Here is an 8,060-nt window from a genome sequence, read left to right as displayed (position 1 = left end):
AAAAATTCAATAGGTAGTATTGTATTTAACCCATACACCATATTAAACGGTGTAGCATTGAATGCTGTTTTATATGCAACTCGATAAGCCCACAATGCTGAATATAGCATTTGATCCCAGTCCGTCCTTGTTTCACTAACCAGTTCGTAAGAACTATGCACAATATTTTGTTGGTCGCTTCCGCTTGGCCATTGGCTTGTGGATGGTAGGGTGCAGATTTGCGATGAATTACCATAAACTCAGTCAAGAGATGTTCGATAACTTCATTTACAAAGTGTGTCCCTCTATTACTCACCAGCTCGATTGGAAGGAATTGTGCTGTGGTTCTAGCATCTGCTTTCGTTGTGGCTTTTGCTTCCACCCATTTGGTCATATGATCAGTGGCCACTATGATGTATTGTGCTTGTGAACGATAAGCTGGTGGAGTAATAGGACCAATAAAGTCCAATCCCCATTTAGCGAATGCTCGAGCACTCATCATTGGTCTTAAAGGCATGTCGTCTCTTTTAACTGGCACCTTAGTGCGTTGACATTCATCACACCTTTTCACGAATTCTGCTGCATCTTGAATCATGGTCGGCCACCATATGCCTGCAACCATAATGATTTTTACGATTCTCTCCACTGAAAAATGATCTCCTGCTATGCCTACATGGGCTTGCTCCAATAATGGAAAGTAGTCATCTTCATGAGGAACTATCCTCAACTGGTCATCAGTTCCTCTTTCGTACAATTGGTTATTAATGATGGTATACCTATTCACTTCGATTTGTAAAGCCTTTTGTCCGGCTTTAGACCAATCTCCTGGTAACTCCTTATTAGTCAAATATTCCACAATAACATGACTCCATGCGCTATCGTCACTTGGTATAATGTGGCATAATCCACAGTGGTATTGGTTGTGCAAAAGTTGCATTTCTTGATGTAATTAGCTACATCGCCTGCCATTCCAGGCCAATACACTCCAAGTCTTCTTAATCGTTCATAGGTTATTTGATTTCCTCGATGGAATCCCCCTGTCTATGTATGTGCCTCCTCTAGATACGCGTCGTACTCCTCTGGGCCTATACACAACCTTAGAATCCCATCGTTACCATGATGATACATTCTTCCCGCAAGCATAGTGTAATTTTGTGATTGTCTAACGTCTTCCACCGTGTGTCTTTCGTCAAGATTTATTCCATATGTCAACAACGGAAGAATAAGATCTGACCATTTCGGTACCATCTCCATATTAAACAGGTATGCGTCTGGGAGATCATTATCTACAACAGTAGCCTTTTCGCCATTTAGTAATCGAGAAAGGTGGTCTGCTCTTTGATGAGTTTTTCCTTTCTTTACTACTACCATAAAATCAAACTCCAGCAACACAATGAACCATCTTACAATTTGTCCCGTGTTACAAGGTTTGTTTACTAAGTACAAAAGTGCCTACTGATCCACAAAAAATGTGAATTTGTTCGTAAGCAAATAATGATGAAATTTCTTTACCGCGTATATCATACCCAATCCTTCTCTTTCAGTGGTGGTATAATTCTTCTCTGCACTGTTGAGTTGTCTACTAGCATAATTGATGGGAAAATCTGCATTACCCTCCCCTGGTTGTGCTAATATACAGCCTATTGCAAATGCCAAAGCATCTACATGTACATGAAAAATCTTTGACCAATCTGGTGCTTTTAGAATTGGTGCGAATACCAGTGTATCTTTTAATTTCTGGAATGACTCCTCACATTCGTCAGTCCATATGAAGATCGTGATCAGACTATACAAGGGTTTTGCTATTACAGCATACATGTAGATAAAACGTCGGTAGTATCCACAATGTCCCATAAATGATTGTACCTCTCGTGAAGTGTTTGGTCTTGGTAATTCTATGATCACCTTTACCTTGTCTTCATCAGTGGTAATTCCATTAGCCGATACTATGTGGCCTGGGATCTTACCTTGCCGTACCATGAATACACATTTTTCTGGGTTGAGGCAAATCCTATACGTTCTGCATTTTTCGAACACCTTTCTAAGATGATCTATATGGTCTTCTCTCAATAGGGAATAGACACACAAGTCATCCATGTAAATATCCAAAAATATTCGTAAGTATTCTTTAAAAGCATGTGTCATTAATCTCTGAAATGTGGCTGGAGCATTGGTCAAGCCAAATGGCATTACCCTAAACACATATATGCCCCATTCTGTTGCAAACGCTGTTTTGTACCGATCTTCTAGTTTGACCCCCAATTGGTTATAGCCAGAGAATCCGTCCATAAAGCTATAAGCCTGCTTGCCTACTACTCGTTCCAGGACGTGTTCCGTGATAGGGAGAGGATAATTGTCCCTTATTGTTGCTGCATTTACCTTCTTGAGATTCACACACACTCGTAATTTCTCGTTTTTCTTAGGTACCACCACAATCGGTGACACCCAGTCAGTGTGCTCTATCTCATAAATAAATTTAGCATCCATAAGTTTTTCTATCTCGTCCTTGATCCTTTTGGCGAATGTCTCATTGTACGTGTACGGACATTGTTTGCTTGGCTTTGCATCCGACTTTAGAGGGATCGAATGTTCACAACACAAAATTCTTTAAGTGTTTTGATCAGTAAGTCCTCTTCTTCATGGCTTAGATAAGTAGCAATGTAAGCAGGTCGAGGACTTTCTCTCGGTTCTGCTAGGTCTATTTTCTTGGTGTTCTCTGACCCATCATAGGACTCGTTGGATTTAGGCTCTCTCATCGGTTGCTGGACCACCAATTTTCTCTCCTGAATGGTGTACTTACAATAGTGAGGAGGTACATCTATCTTTTTACTCCCTTCACTAGTGTTCGATCCATTGCTACTTTCCATTTCAATTGTCCATACATTTTTCACTTTTTGTTTTAAATCATTGTATTTTTTTTTTCGCTCAACTTTCATTATAATTGGATCTCCAAAGACATTCAATATCTCCTTTGTCACTCTATTTTTTGCCGTGCTGGTTTTCCTAAGTTTTAATAGTCTTGCCTTAAAACCTTGGTCTTCAACAACCTTAAGGAATCTTCCTGACACTTTATCCTTAGCACAATCAACATCATGAATGTTCATAAGGAAATGTGTTTTACTCCTGAACTCCGTCATAGGTCTAAGCCTAGTTGGTAGACTTTTATGGTGTCGCCTACTCTTGTATCTTTTTTGGCATCTCACACTTTGGTTTGGGAAGTCGTAAAAGACGTCATTGTCTTGATCTTGATGGTCGTCTTCCTTCGTATTTTCCGACTTCTCATCATCCGCATTATCTTCATTTTACATTGATAAGAAGAATCATAAAATTCTTCTCCATCCTGTTCGATGTTTTTAGTGGGGATGTCCACATAGCCCAATATCCTAATATCAAGTTTCGTTTCCGTTTGATTGACTCTCGCTTTCTCGGTGTCTACTTCGTTCTCGTCTTCCTCTACAATTTTGCTCAACATGTAGTATGGTGCGATATCGTAGCCATTCTTGTCACAAAATTTTGTGGGAGTGAGTTCATTGACGCATACATCCAAAGTAGCCAAAATTTGAGACCATTCTAGGGGTTCGAGCTTCTCTTCAGGGAAGGGCTCTTGTATATAGGCATCGTCTTCCAATACCCTCTCTAGTGTCCTTTCATTGTAATCGAATTCACTACATTGAGATGCTCTGCACATCCATATCTCCTTTTTCTTACAGAACCACGCTGGGACTTCTGATCCACTAATGGTGGCTGAGTTGAAATCTTCCACAGGTGTTCTTGTGACATCATGGTAGCTGTGGATCCTTATATTTACACGTGTAGTGGTTTCAACATGTCTTAGATACAAATAATCATACCCCCAGTCATGCACCATCTTGAGTTGCCTCATGAACGGCCTACCAAGGATAATTTCATAATTATTTTTCTTGCCGAAATCTAGTATGGCAAATGTATGTTCGTACTCTATGCCACATGAAGATACCACAATTGCCTCAAGGAATCCTATAGGCCTTTCTACGTGCCCATCCGCTAGTTGCAATTTCATTCTAGTTGTTCGTATTGCTGACTTTCCCCATTTTCCCCATAGCAATTTGGTAGCAATGGCAATGCCAGCTCCACTATCAAGTATGGCCTTAGTCTCTATGCCATTATACTCGACTGGTAGAGTAGTGTTGCCGTCTTCACCCTCACAATACTCTCCCACCTTGTTGAGAGGTACTGGTCTAGTGTTGACTCTCTTCTGTTCTGTGTCATTAAGCTCAGTTTCGAAGAACTTAAGAGGCATCCTTATACCAAATTTCTCTAGACATTTGCCCACTTCCGTCCACATGCTTGGCCTAATTTTTAACAATTCTGCCAATGTGATTGTACACTTGACCGGAGTAGACAACAAGTTTGTCAAAATTTTAGTGTCCAATTGATTTGTCCCTCCTATTCTTTGAGAAGGCACCCTTCGAATTTTCAACTTTGCCTCATAGTCTCCCATGTATGGTGGCAAAGTTCTGAGTGATGCTGGTCTGATATATTCTGATCCAACTGAACCATCATCCCCTTGAAATGATTTAGCGTCTAAATCCCATGGTGGCTTATTCAAGTTCAACTCCGAGAAAGGTGCCGACTCGATCTTTTTTGTCTCATATTTTTCTTGAGCTTTTCTCACCGTTTCCCATAGCTCTTCAGGCCATTTTTCTTCTACAATGGGTGCATATGGTGGAAAACCCTTCAGTGATTCATTAGTGCTATTAGGCACGACTCTTGCATCCTCTACATTAGGAAAAGATTTAACGTTGTCTATACCGTGCAATTGTCTACAAGGTAAAGAGCCTCCTTAGTTAACTCATTTAAAGTCGTGCTCCTCTTCATATGTAAGGCCTGCTGGAGATCTGCATTCCTCAGTCCTTGAATAAATATAAGCATAAGTCTGGACTGAGTTGGCAGTTCTTCCACAGGGCTGAACTTAACATATCTTTTTAGTCTTAGGGCTGCCTTTCTCACAGATTCTCCTTCTTTCTGTTTGAATTTGTGGATTTGTGAGACAGTATTATGAGCTATTCCCTTTTGTGAGAATTCCTCAATAAACTCGTCAAACAACTCCTCCATAGACTCAAAGTCTCTTCGCTCCACAGAGTCAAACCAAGTAGCTGCATCATCCTCTAAGGTTAGTCCAAACCCTGCAAATTGGGTAGGGAAGTCTAACACCTCTTCAACTCTAATTACATGCACAAAGGTTGCTACATGATCTCTTGGATCCCTATTTCCCGTGTATTTCTTGTTTACCCATTTTTTCACTTGAGAAGGTCTAATTCTACGATGGTCTACAAATCCCATCATTGGATCTCCACGTCCTAGTCGATATACCTCCTCTAGTCTTCTGTAGTGGCGAGGTTCCTCTCCCAGTGGTGCTCCTAAGCCATAATTTCTAACAGTTCTTGCCAGAGACGGTTCATCTCTCCGAACTCGTTCTATGAGTGGTCTTCCAGGCTCTGTTGACCCTTGAGTCTTTGGCTTACTCTCTCCTTGATACCGTGAATAGAGTGGTGGTTCTTGTAAATCCCTTAGCCCTCGTGCGGCTTGATAACCATCTCGATTTCAGTCTTGTTCTAATGTTGCACTCTGTCGAAGCCATGCCTGTAATGATGGCTGGGTAGCTGGTTGATCCTGGTAGTTGAACGTCGCTTGTCGGGTAGAATGTGAGGCCCTGTCATACTCATCTAAAACTGGATTTGTCGATTTGCTAGGGGTGTAGGTGGCTCTTGGTATTTCTTCGGGGGCATATGTTGATGCTCCTGGAACTGTTGCCTTTTCTACCTCCTCTAGGAGAACACGTGTGTATTCTCGCCCGTCCCTATCAACAAAAACAATATCCTTCCCCTTAGAAATTTCATGAGAGAATAAGTAAAGAACCTTGTCTTTGCTTAATTCGTTTGGGTAGGGTTCTTTGCATCGGAATTAAGAGACTATTCCCTCGCTCTCATGCTTGGAAATCCCCACATTCTCATTATAGGTTGAGACCCTGGTTGTTTTCTTATCATACATAAAAAGCGCTCCAGGTCGATCAATGTTTGGAGGCAGTTCTTGGGTTTCTGAAACCATTTTCCCTTTCGCCACGTTATCTTTATATTTGTTGTAATCCTCAGGGTTAATAACTATTAGATAGTGGTTCCCTTTTTCATCTCGGAATCTATCTCCATCATCATAGACTCGAATTATCTCTAGTCTCTGAGCCGGTCTTTGTTCAATACAAATACACTTGTGTCCTCGATAGCCAGAATAAACTAAGGCTCCCCTCGAGTTTGTTCCTTCTAAGAAGATTACAGTGAACCTGGAATCGTTCACAGGATTGAGGGAGGTGCTTCCCCCTGGCATTGGTCCTTCATAGGAGACACCTCCTGGCTGTTGACTACCCATCATGAAGAAGGACTTGTCTGACGAAGTGTCAGTATCACTACCCTCCTCAATAATCGGTGCTAGTGGATCTAACCTTGCCTGAGTTACACTCTCTTCAGTGGAAGTGGTGCTTACTTCACTTTTGACACTTTTAGCTCCTGACTTAAAAAAGGCTCCTGACCTTAAATACATAAGACTCAAATCTGTATTGTGAACTTAAAGCTTACCTCGAATTATCCTGCCTGCTCAGCTATGTGATGATCTCCTGATGGAATCTAAACATGTATGGTTAGTCTGTTCACAAGGGTTCCCTTGAACCAGGAAAAAATCTTTCAATTATGTACATCAATTATTTTTTTATGAAAACTGGTCAGTCTTAGCCAATTTGTGTTTTTCTCCCCAATGGGTGTTTCAGGGTCTTTTGGTGGTCCAATTTCAAATGTGGAATGAGGGCTAGGATCTATGTGACAAGTATGTCCTAATTGTATAGTCACAATTTGCAGTCTGAATCACCCCTTTTTGAGTCTATCGCAATAGACTAATAGATTCCTCAGTATAAGTCAATTTAAAATTGTGACTTCACCTTTGGGTTCCCCTTATTCTCTAGAGTCTATCCCTCAAGTTTTATGAAATTTGGACACTTGGTTTGGGTTTTGGGCCAATTTTAGTGTTTCTGTCAAGGCCTGATTCTCTATCTGGGCCTTAGATTCACTTTCAATGATCTAAACACCTTGAAATTTGGTGTGTATGCTATTTAAGCTCTCCTAAATCTATCCCTAGGAGGGATTTGAAAAATAAGGTCCCTAGCCCCTACTTACCCAGTCTATCATCATAGACTGACAAATTTCTCCAGTGTTGGCCTTTTTCGCAAGTTCTCTCCACAGCTGGTTTCCCCACTCCTTGTATAGTGCATTGACAAGTTTGTGCACTGTTTGGACATTTGGTCAAAGCCTTCTTGCCACTATGTCTCTGAATTTAGACTCTAACACCAGTCTTGAGGTTTGGTGATCAAGATGGTGTCCAAATTCACTCAATTTTTGTGAGCACCCTTGTATGGATGTGTTCAACCTGTGGTATAAAGGGTTTTTCCAGATTGTTAGTTTATCTCCAAATCATTAGTCTATCGCGATAGACTCACCAGAGAGCAACTGGGATGTGATTTTTTTTACTGTTTTTGGACATTTGTGTTCCCTGTGCCCATATAAGTCTATCCCGTGAGTGTCACTGAATTTGGACTCATTTTGACCTTGACACTTGACAAATTTCACTTTTCTATGGCAAATTCGTAACTCAAATGCACTTAAAGTGATGCAAATTTGATGACACTTCAACTTAAGCTTGTGAATATCATTTGTACATCATGACACAATCAGTTTACCCCAGGCTAGTGGTTATATCTCTTTTTGGCCTCTCTAGGTTCACTTAGTGTTTTCTTATGGCAATCCCTTGTTTCTTTTTGTTGGTTTTGGTCGCAATTTTAACGTTTTCTCAAGCGCTGGATCATAAATCCAAATGTCTACTCTATTCACCCCCTTAAAGAGTATATGGTGTGGGTTTTGCTTTCAAGGCAAGCAAACAGCGTCATTGTTTCTTCTTTTTGTTTGTTTTGCGTTTTTACAGCGTTTTTCTACACTATTTCTACACAACCATAACAAGCACTCAAAACCATAAAACCATAAATCCACATTATCGTACCTAAC

Source organism: Adiantum capillus-veneris, chromosome 21, assembly GCF_014529385.1.
Source record: "Adiantum capillus-veneris isolate H3 chromosome 21, ASM1452938v2, whole genome shotgun sequence".
In the NCBI taxonomy this organism is placed as follows: domain Eukaryota; kingdom Viridiplantae; phylum Streptophyta; class Polypodiopsida; order Polypodiales; family Pteridaceae; genus Adiantum; species Adiantum capillus-veneris.
Note: the sequence above shows the minus strand (reverse complement) of the source record.